Below are 12,351 nucleotides of genomic sequence, written 5' to 3'. Positions count from 1 at the left end.
AGTGCCATGGTGACTCTGGACAGGCTGCTGCTCTAGAGGAAGTAATTCTTTAGCTGCCACTTTCTTCTCACTCTTTTCTCTATACCACAGTGCTGGTTTTTTGCATTGTCTACTGTAGATCTCATTTTGTGTTTCATGCAGTGACTAATTACATTGTATTTTTCTTATTGGAAATGCTTGTCTTGAGGTGCTATCTCATTGCTACTTTTTGAAAATGCTTGGACACAAACTTCATGCAGCTGTCAAAGCTTCCACACAAATGTCCTTCTGTCTTTCCTGGCCGCTACCTCAGACTGCACAGATACATATGGTTTATTTCATATCTGCTATATGTTTATGGAAAAGTAAAGTCTACACATCTGCTAAAGTTAATCTGGAAATACAGTCCCTGATTTCAGAACGCGCAAGCTGCATAACTAGGGAAGACAAAACACGCGAGTTACCAAGCTCCAATACTGCAGGAGGCATTGATGCAGGAATAGGATGTACAAGGCAGTCCCCAGTCACCAACACCTGCTCTCCTAGCACGTGAGTGCTACACCTAAACCATTGCTCGAAGTCTATTGTTAAGCAACATGGACCAGATTCCCTTTTACATTTTGCCAGGGTAAAATGACATCAAAATAAGGGTCTTGTCCTTAAGGCAAAAACTGACTTCATGATAATCAGGCTCTTTTTCATTTGTATGCATATGTACACATAAAGGTACATGCACATGAACTTATTACAATATTTGCAAATGCTAGAAATAGGCCTCTGTAGCAAATACTGTGCTAAATCATAATTCTAGTATACAGAAATTCACATGAAGAGTAGAGAAGCTTGTTATAGACTCGCTTTCAAAAGCAGATCAGGATTTCCAGATACTGAGATCACTATCACACCCCAGATTCCTGAGACACGGCTATCAGTGTGAGCCACCCGGCTAGGAGCTGCAGGAGCATAATTGTGAGCAATGTTTGTGGCCTGTGCTACTCAGAGCCGATGAGGTTAAATGCAGGAAAGAAAGCTCATCAACCAAACCTTCAAAACAGGCCTCTTGATGCTTTTAATTTTTCATCATCTCTGACATTCTTTACTCTGGAGTCTTTACTCTTTGCATAATCAAAGTGACTAACCACAAGATTTTAAAATGAGCTTTCCTCACGTAACTTACTATTCATGGAAAGGGAACTTCAGGCCTTATAGACAAGTAAATGGCTGACAACAGACTTTCAAATATAAACATAAGTTTAAATAATATCCCAGGAAGATGGAAATCTTATGCTCCATAAAAATGATAATCTAGTGAGAGGCCTGAAGCTAAGTATCAGGTCTTCAAAAGAAAAGAACAGGCCAGGTTGGATGGAGCTCTGGGCAACCTGGTCTAGTGGAAGATGTCCCTGCTCATGGCAGAGGGGCTGGAACCAGATGATCTTTAAGGTCCCTTCCAACACTTACCATTCTATAATTCTATGATATATGTTAATTTTGAACTCAACATATAGCTTGAAGAAGACCTAAAGTGAATCACGTAATAATTTAAAATCTATAAACTTCCAGTTCAGAATATTTCTTTTAGACTACAGAAGCCAAGTTGAGCAAGTCAGATCAAAGCATCTGAAGAATAATATTTTCCAGTGATTGCAAAAAGTCGTAGCATTTGCTCTGTTGGAATTGCCTAGTGGCTTGTCACTACTGCTTGCAGCGTTGACACGGTAGAAGCTGGGGATCTGTGTCCTCAGCATTAGCCCCCAAGTCCTGACAAAGGAACAGGCTAAAGCCAACTGCTATTAGACACCTTTTCACCACTACCATGAACCAGAAAGCCCAGACACCAAGAATCCCAGTGTTTCAGTTTTGGCACTTGAGGATAAAGACAATTTTACAGGCAGACGCTCCAGCCCTCTTCACTGTGCTGGGCAGGGTCCAAACCCGTGTGTCTCTTGTGTGTCTCTAGTTAGCATGGATGCTGATTCTATGTCTAAGCCACATTTCTTTACAATTTAAATAATTCAGTCTTGAACAACAGGTTCCTGATTATGAGATATAGAATAACTATAACCTTTCCTTGTCCTTCATTTTGGGTCCACAGTTGGTAATACTATGAGAGTGGTCAAACATTGGAGCAGATTACATAGAGAGGTTGTAGAATCCCCATTCATAAAGACAGATATTCAGAACCCGACTGGACAGTCTTTGGCAACCTTCTCTAGCCAACTCTGCTTGAGTGAGGTGGCTGGACTAGATGGTTTCGTGAGATCCCTTCTGACCTCCACAGTGCTATGATACTGTGGCTGTGTACTGAGCAGATAGTTTTCATGTGTCATGGCTGTTTTTCTATTTTCTGGAACAAAACTGGGAAGCTCTGACTTGTAGGACCTCCAGTGCTAATGGCTAATTCAAATAACTTCCTTTAACTCACATGGTCAACACAAATGTTATTTTAAGACCACTTCAGTTCTCTGCCAGCACTTTGTATGGTGTTCGAAACTCACTGAAACATAAATCTTGAAGAGATTCTCCTGGTCCATTTTAAATAATAATAATTAATGACTATTATTTACAGCACTGAGAGTTTATTCACTGCTTTATGTGGCAAATGCAGACAAAAATCATCACAATCTGTGTTCGCTAACTAAATTAGCTCAGCAGGCTATTCTTATACAACGTAAAATTCATAAGGAATTCTAGAAAGAAAACTAAGGCTTGATTAGGTGAGTAAGCTGGTGAAAAATTTGGTATATATTAAATTGTGAGTAATTGAGCAATATATAGACATAACCAGCCCAAGTACCACATACATCAAGGGTAAAGCTATGAAAGATATAAATGAAAGTAAAATAGGATAAATGCATTGCAATTGCGGGGAAATGGATTTTTTTTAAGGAAGAAAAGCAGCTGGGATATTGGCAAGTCAAATCAGAAAAGCTAAAATGGGGTGTGAGTTGCTCCCGAGTCCATTCTGTTTGATTGACCAAAGCCTAGAGTCCTGTGTATGCTTTGTGTTTTCTATCCTAAACCACGTTATCTGGCAAGAAAATACCATTTTCGCCTTTGATCCTCAGTTAAAGCAGACTGAGAAAATCCCTTTATAATTGGTTAACAGTTCATGGAGCTAAAATTGTTGTTGTAGCACAATCTGTGGGAACAACACAGGAGAAACATTTCCTACTGAAAGAATGCTGAAGTTTAATTACTACACGTCGCATGAGAGAGGATTTCAATTATTAGGGCCCTGTGTTCAGGCAGTTAGTTACTAGGTAGCCAGCTTGTACTGGAATATTGATGCTTTATTTTAATCTCTGCTGTGCCAGAGAACAGTGGAGGGGCCTCATTCTCATGATGGGGTGGAAGGAATGCTACACATTTCTTAGGTCTTATCATCATGTACATTGCTATGCCAGGCAGTTTAATTAATAACTGTCAACATCTTGTCATTTATCATTACCAAAACGGGAGGTGAGGACCCTTCCATATGCATGCTGTACAAATAAATTAAAGTTGTCTCGACCAGTCCCATGGGTTTGTTGCTGTCAGCCACTCGTGTTGTCCCTCCTGCAGTTCAGAGACTTGCATCTTATCTTGCTCTTAGGGCTGGGCAGCTATCTATATAACGTAAAACGAAAAAACATGCACATGCAAGCCTGGTGGATAATCAACCTCAGTTAATATTGTTGTAGAGGGTTCAATTACTGAGTTCACGATAAGACATTCACTACTAGATTTGAAATGTACATCAAGGAAGAATGTTTCAGGAGCAAAGACATGCATAGAAATGGGTCCTTGAGATAGTGGGAAAAAGCTGCAGTCAGATAATGAGGTCAATGTAAATTTTTTCACTGACTTCAAATGTCATTAGAGCAGCATCTTATTTATATATCACATAGCTAAATACTAAATAATTCAGTAAAAGTAAATTGTTCATCTTTCTTTGAAATCAGATTACCATCCTGCATGTGCCTGAAGAATACTCATAATGTCTCTGGATACTAGACTGGATTTAATTTCTAACAGTCAAGTAGAGAAACTTCCTCTCTGTGAATGCTTTGATTCTTGGTAGCATTTTGCAGGTAAGATCAATTTCAACTGAAATGAGAAGGTGGACATAGCTAGAGTAGTAGGGTAACACACTTCCAAACATAATTCATTTTTGGTAAATAAAAAGAAACTGTTCATTAGAGGTGCTGCTCTATTTTTAGATCTCATTATTTAAGTTAAAAAACAATAAACTGAACTCTGTTTGCTCTGTACAACAAAATGAATTGTAATAAATTTTCATGTTAATTTTTGGCTGCAGACAGAGCTACCTGTGCCTGCTGAAGACAAATGATGGAGCATTTCTGTTTTGGTTTTGCACATATATCTGACTGACACTGAAGGAGCTGCATCATTCTTGGCTATTGAAGGCCAGTAGGAAGTGCTGTATTCCTGCAAGGATTGACAGAACCTTCCTTCCATAAGGAGGGTGGTGGCTACCTTTAAAGAATCATATTAAGCTGCGGCTCACGAAAGTACTCTTTAAAGCCACTAGCATGACTCGGGTTACACTTTCACTTTCATCAGGAAAATAGTTGAGCATATTGTGGGATATGACAGTTTGGCCACACTGAGTACCCTAGCTCTGTTCCTTGCACTGCTTTCATGTGGGGGGTGACCCTACATGCAGGAGAGTTTGTGTAGCACTGGGTAATATCTGTTTCTTACAGGCAAGCTATATGTTACACTAAGATTTCATGAAGAGGAGACCATGATCAAATAGACCCCAGCATACAGATAAGAGCAAACAAGAAAATCCTGCACCAGAGTTTGTGAATTTCCCATATTTAAAATGTCAAAGGGACAAAAAGCAACAGACATAAGATAGACCAAAAATAAAGAGACTTTTCACATGCCATCCTTAGCAGAAGCCTGTAGTAGACCTAATACTTGGGGGTCAAATGGCTGAACTAACTATAAGAGCATTTTAATAATGTGATATGGTAGTAATTCTGGCCCCTTCTGGCCACAGTAAATTGCCCTGTTTGGATGGAGCCAAGCTGAAATAGCATGTTGTGCATGCATCAGGAAATGATCTCATAATATACGAAGCCTCAGTCTGTAGGTGATAAGTAAGGGCCTGACAAATTAATCTCATCAGCTGCATTCATCTTTGGCTGCTGATCTGTGCCAGGCCACAATGTGTGGGCTGGAGTCTATTTTTTTCATTTGTCTAACTTAAACAGGTACTTGGAATTACTATGATACAAATGTTCTATTCTGTGCTGTCTGCATCCTAGACTGTTCTAACCGAAATGGGAAGAGTATCATGTCATATTTTACAAACAGGGAGACAAATTATTATGCTGACATCTTGCTTTTCTCAGTATATTTTGAATTATACATTCTGTAAATCTATTGAAGTGAATTTATTGTTTCCTTAGTCTTTTCCTCTTTAACGGCAAGCATCTTGATTAATAATTGTAATTTAATTATTTATTGTCCATTCAGAATGCACTAGGTTCTACAGTCTATCCTTTAATTGCATTCCTCACTATATTATTAAGTCCTTGCAAGATCAGAAATCACATCTAAGTGAAATGGAAAGCAAGAGTTGCCTTAGGTTCAGAACTCGAATTTAGGAGATAGTATGCCATTAAAAAAAAAAAAAAAAAGGAAAAAACCCCATGTTAATTTACAGATAACAACCCCACCCTCCATGTTAAAGAAGCACATTTCTTTTTACAAAATATGTCTGTAAATTTTGCTATCATATGAATGTTTTGGCAGCAGAAAGAAAAAAATCTTTACAACCCTCTCCCTTTTTTCCCTGACACACACAGGGACTCTATTGCAGGCATAAGGAAGTCAGGCAAACCTTTAGTTGCCTGCATTCTGTCTTTCTATTGTTCATTTTAGAGTTCACAAAGAGAAATTTTTTTTTTCTCCAAACCTATTTGTTCTCAAAACTAACCATTTTTAGGAACACGAAGACCAAGTCTGTGTGCAGAGTCTTTAGACTCTTTAGACAGATCTGTGAATATCTGCTCAAGATATAAAGAGACCATACATTACTGTGAGAAATAACCATTTTACTGCAATATCAGAGTCTGTTCTAGAAATTTCTAATCCTTGGCAGATGCTATAAAATGCATGACACTAAGCAGAGAAGAAGATCTGTAATATCAATAATTTGGCCAGCTCCATTTCTTTGTTCTGCAAACAGTAGCTAACAGCATATTTAACAAGTCATCCCCCAATGGTGGTTACATGATAGATGTACCAAAAGTTAATTTTCAGTTTGCCTCTACTTTCTAGAAACGGGAAATTATTTCCTTTGCATGAAATCTAAGGCATTCAGAGAGTATGGCATTGTACACAGGTAAGAGCAAGGTGAATATTTCTATTCTAAGACTATTTTTTCAGTTTCTTCTATCTTTTATGTGCAGTTTTAGGTTCTTACTCTACAAAACCATTGGAACAATTCTCTTCCAGTTAAGAACACCTTGCTGGCATAAGTCCATGGGAGGAGGTTCCCAGGCACCAGTCTATGGCAGATGACATGGAGGAAAAGAGGGGGTTTCTTGTGCTGTTGGGCTGTATGGTAGGAAAGACAGTTTCTGGAAGGATACTTTATCAAACCTTGCTCAATATGTAACTTCAGTTATACAAGACAGAATATCCTGTATAAGCCTGCTTTCAGCAAATCCAGAATTACCTGGCTTCCAAACTGAGCTGAATTTCTTAGATGTGCTAACTGCCTACGTAGAAATAATATCAGAGCGCTTGAGCAAAATCTGTGTGAGAAAGACTGTGCAGTATTAACTTTGTTGGAAACTGAGGACATTGGAAAATACACCATCATCTATCATAATTTATGAAAACCCCCAACCTTCCAGGTGTCTGAAGGCATAGGACTGACTCCTTTGGTGAGAAGATGGTCTTAGGGGAGAGGTAATTCTTAGTTTCACAAACACTGATCTAAAGATAATTAACATGAGAATTCATAAATCAAAGATTTTTTTCTTTGCTTGCTTATAAGCAATGTAACACTTTGACTCTAAGCTAGGAAAAGTTCTTAGTGTTCTAAAGGAAATTCAATGTGTTTATGCATATTTGGATGGCTAAGTGAGTTGAAAAAATAAAACGTTCAGCATTTCTGAACATTGGGTAAGGCAAAGCTACTTCCTCAAAAGTAAAAAAAAAAAAAAAAAAATTGAAAGTGATCATTAAAATGTATACACAACAACATTTAGTCCATAATCCCCTACTGATGATACGCAAAACCAACTGTGTACCAGACAGCCTCTAAGACAGTAAATGTAAAAGTGATAATGAAGTGGCGGTTATTCCATTTATGAAAGTCAAAAGCTCTGTGGTACAGCATTCTACACTTTGGCTATTAGACCAGAGACAATTGCATTTATGTAACTCTAAGAGGAAAGGGGAGAGAAAAGGTCAGAAACTGGTTTATTCATTAGCAGGTACAACAGCATGACACTTGGAAATTGTCACTGAAATAACAGACTGCAACTATAGGGACTAGAATTTGAATATTAGGACAAGAAGTGTATTTTTAATTCTCTGGGCAAGGAAAAACAATTCAGGTTTAGTTTATGCTTGCTGTCCTTTCGTTTACACTTTTTTTTTCTGCTGAAATGTACTGCATCAGCCTTGTATTGGTCTGACTGTTGGTCGTCTGCCTGTTATCCGCTGGGGTCACTATAACATCTCGGAAAACACTAAACTGGTGAATTCACAAAGTCTGCTCCTTACTGCAGGATTATATTGAGAGAACACTGTTCTCTGCATTGTTCCTTCTGCTGGGTCTGCTCCTCTGAGGGGACCAGGAGAGCCACTGACTGGATCTGCACCCTCAGGGGTGCTTTCTGAAGGCACTTGCAGCTCCTCTTGCATGACAACACAGCCAATTTGGCTTCAGCAAAAATTCCTGTCTTCAAACCCTAACTACTCTGCTGGCACAGCACTCTGAGTGGCTTTCTAATGGTTTGTATTTATTTGTAAAGTCTCTACTGCACAGCGTCCTGTGATAAATATAATTCCACTCATGGCTAATTCGATGTTTTTTTCGGGGGGGGGGGGGGGGGGGGGGGGAGGAGAGAAGGGAGGGTAATTTCATGGTAAACCATAATTACTAGTACAACTTGTACCTTAATTGCCAATCCAGTCTGAGGGGGTAGCTGAGGCTCAAATCAGCCTAATTAGAATTCATAATAAATGAATGGTAATTGCTAATTGGATCTAGCCTACATTATTTTCAAATGGGAACCATTTGAAAGTGTGTATTTAATGTCAATTTGTGTTTAATTTTGGCTGTTTCCTATTTGTATTAGGCTGACAGTCTAGCACAGAACTGAACTGAGTAGACATTTAAGTCTTCCAAGTCTTCTAGTGCTATTAGCTTCTGGTGGCATAGAACCCTGGCAAAACAGAGGGCTTGATAAAGCAACCTATAGCTGTATGTTGAGTATCAAGTTCTTTTGAAAATCTGGTTCCAGCTATAGGTGCAACACATAGAAAATCTGGTCCTAAATGAATTGCCTACAGCTTTATGGTAACTCAATCACCATGTGGAAATATACTTTTGAATTTCTGGTCCCTGTTCCTCACCTTTGCTCATGAAACCACACTGCTTCCCAAGTTAAAATTTTCATATTTCATTATTTGGGTCATTCATGGCTAGAAAACATGGTTTCTGTTTGATGCCAAGTAAAAAGAGGAACTATCACTACGATATACTGATAACTTGTATATCCAATAGGTATTTAATCACAGACATAAGGCAAGTGTATTTTCCACACTTCTTCCTCACAATTTACTGACCTAAACACCTGAGATATTCTTGCAGGCCTGCAACAACACTAGCAAGCATAAAGAAAGTATTATAAAAGTATTTCTTCTGACATTTTCTCTTTTTTTTTCCTCTCTAGGAACTCCACTAGTTAGTAATGGGAACATTATGTTAGAGGTAATTCCGACTTCTGATTGATACACATTTTCAGCTGATTTGAGAATTAGACCATTATAATAATGAAAATTCAGTCAAAGATTTTTCATTTCCAATGAACCTTACTGTCCTGTCATTGTCTATTAGCTACCAAAAGGGAACAGAAGGTTTTTTTATTAGAGCAAGTATAGTAGCAGTAGCTTTAGATCTTATGAGTCCCTTGAAAAGCATATGGGTAAGAAGCAACTGTGGAAATTAGAACAAACAGCACTTTGTGGCATCAACCTGAAGTCTTGTAGCTCTTTTTAATGAATGAGAGTAGCATTAACTGCAAGACTGATTGGCCAAAAGACAAATATCCTCTCCAAATCCCATCCAGAAAGTCTGTCCTTAGTGTAGTCTATCTTCAATACATTAACATGCTACCCTTGACAAAAGTAAGAGAGTTTCCTGACTTCTAAGCATATCCAGATATATGATAGATAGAGGGAAAAAAACAAGTGTCAGGGTGTTTAAACCTGCCAGTAGCAGTATATACTCCTCGCTGCAGCTAGTCACAGTACAATATATACTTTGGAGTGGATGGCTCAGTAAGTCCTCTTTGCCCCATTTTTAGCTCTTTTTTTTCAATTTGGAATCCTTCAGAGAGAAATGGAATAATTCCTTGGGTTTTTTTGATAAGCTTCTGTTCTCATAGCTTCTGGGCAAATACCTCCTTATTTGCTAGAGGGCTCAGGGCCCTGGGAACCCAGCGAGGGGCAAGTGAAGGAGCTGCTCACAGTCTTTCCTATCAAGCTAAAAATCACTTTTTCTATCAATCAAACCCTACATGAGGCCTCCTTCAACTTACAGGCTCCTCACCTTTGTATTATGATTCTGCTAGTCACTGTCATGGCAACCACAGAGGCCACTCCAGCAGAGAAAACTGGCTTAGCAATTAGGAGGGAGCCTGTGGAATGGGAAACCCAGTGGAGGGACAGACCAAGGGTGAGGAAGAAGTCGGTACAGTGGGAACTTTGCACGGTAACTGCCAGTAAATTTTCTGTAAGTAAAAATAAAAACCTGGAAAGGATAGTGGTTTCCTCAAAGACGAATCTGGGTACAGAGAGCCCTTCTTGCTGCAGCTAATGGGAAAGATTACACAAAGATCCAGTCCGTACCCTTCCAGAAATGCTACCCTTATTGTTACACAGTCCTCCCTTAGCACCTACTCCTGATATTCCCCGCATATACTTTGGAGAATCTTCAAAGACATTTGTGCCCTTCACTACTTTCCTCCAACTGCCTATGAAGGTGCATAACAGTTCCAAGAAAAAAAAACACATTATCATCCTGGAAAGCTCACATACGTAATTCTGAGTTTATTTGAAGTTCTGATTTAGATTAGGCTTTTATCAAACTGTTTCTGATACTATAGAAGATGGTTGTGCTTTGATTTCATCCACCTTTGATTTCATGCATCATCTGCTTGGAAAATAGCACAGCAAGCTGTAGGCAATCCAGGAGACTCTTGGAGTGCATTGAGGGCAACTTCTTCAGCCAGGTGATAGACAGCTCTACCAGAAGGAATGCGATACTGGACTTGTTGGTCACCAACGTAAGTGGGTTAATCAGTGACGTCAAGATTGGAGGCACCCTGGGCTGCAGTGATCATGCACTGGTGAAGTTTGCAGTCCTCAGGAGTATGGGTCAGGTGAAGAGTAAAGTCAGGACTGAGTTTTAGGAAAGAAAAATTCCAGCTGTTGAAGCAATTAGTCAATAGGACCCCCTGTGAAATCACCCTCAGGGGCAAGGGAGCAGAATAGAACTGGCAGATCTTTAAGGACCTTTTCCATAGAGTGCAAAAGCTCTTGATCCTCAAGTGCAAGAATTCAGGAAAGGAAGGCAAGAGACTGGCATAGCTGAGTTGAGAGCTGCTGGTCAAACTAAAGGGCAAGAAGGAAATGCACAGGCAGCTGAAGCAGTGACAGGTATCCTGGGAGCACTAGAGAGGTGCTGCCTGGTTGTGTAGGGATGGCATCAGGAAGGCCAAGTTGCAGCTGGAGCTGAACTTGGCAAGAGAGCCTAAGAATAATGAAAAGGTCTTCTACAGGACTGTCAGCCAGAAAAGAAAGGTCAAAGAAAGCATACTCACCTGATGAGCCAGATTGGCAAACTGGTAACAATGGACGAGGAGAAGGCTGAGGTACTCAGCAACTTCTTTGCCTCAGTCTTCACTGGCAACCTCTCTTCTCACACCTTTCGAGTGGATGGACTGCAAGACGGGGACTGAGGGAACAAAGTCCCTCCCACTGTAAGAAAAGATCAGGTTTGTGACCACCTCAGGAACCTGAACATACACAAGTCTGTGGGACCTGATGAAATGCATCTCGGAGTCCTGAAAGAATTGGCCGACGTAGTTGCTAAGCCACTCTCCATGATATTTGCAAAGTCATGGCAGTCAGGTGAAGTCCCTGGTGACTGGAAAAAGGGAAACATTGCACCCATTTTTAAAAAGGGTAGAAAGGAGAACCCTGGGAACTACTGACCTGTCAGCCTCACCTCTGTGTGGCTAGGAAGATCATGGAACAGATCCTCCTAGAAGCTATGCTAAGGCACAAGGAGGACAGGAAGGTGATATGAGACAGCCAGCATGGCTTCACCAAGGGCAAGTCCTGCCTGATCAACCTAGTGGCCTTCTATGACCGAGTGACTACACCAGGAGGCAAGGGAAGAGATACAGATGTTGTCTATCTGGATTTCTGTAAGGCCTTTGACACAGTTGCCCACAACACCCTTCTCTCTAAATTGGAGAGATATGGGTTTGATGGGTGGACTGTTTAGTGGATGAGGAATTGGTTGGATAGTCACATCTAGAGGGTAGTGGTCAACAGCTCAATGTCCAGATGGAGATCAGTAACAAGTGGTGTCCTTCAGAGGTCCATATTGGGACCAGGACTGTTTAATATCTTCATCAATGACATAGACAGAGGGATTGAGTGCACCCTCAGCAAGTTTGCAGAAAACACCAACCTGAGTGATGCGGTAGATGTGCCTGAGGGAAGGGATGCCATCCACCGGGACCTGGACAAGCTCAAGAAGTGGGCCCGTGTGAACCTCATGAGGTTCAACAAGGCCAAGTACAGGGTCCTGCACCTGGGTCAGGGCACCCCCCAGTATCAATACAGGCTGGGGGATGAAAGAATTCAGAGCAGCCCTGCAGGGAAGGACTTGGGGATAATGGTGGATGAGAATCTGGACATGATCCAGCAATGTGCGCTCGCAACCCAGAAGGCCAACCGTACCCTGGGCTGCATCCCCAGCAGTGTGGCCAGCAGGTCAAAGGAGGGGATTCTGCCCCTCTGCTGCGCTCTGGTAAGGGCTCTGGAGCCCTCAGCACAGGACAGACAGGGACCTGTTGGAGCAGGGCCAGAGGAGGCCATAAC

The sequence above is a fragment of the Opisthocomus hoazin genome, chromosome 26 (assembly GCF_030867145.1).
Source record: "Opisthocomus hoazin isolate bOpiHoa1 chromosome 26, bOpiHoa1.hap1, whole genome shotgun sequence".
Classification (NCBI taxonomy): domain Eukaryota; kingdom Metazoa; phylum Chordata; class Aves; order Opisthocomiformes; family Opisthocomidae; genus Opisthocomus; species Opisthocomus hoazin.
This window is presented reverse-complemented; position numbering follows the sequence as displayed.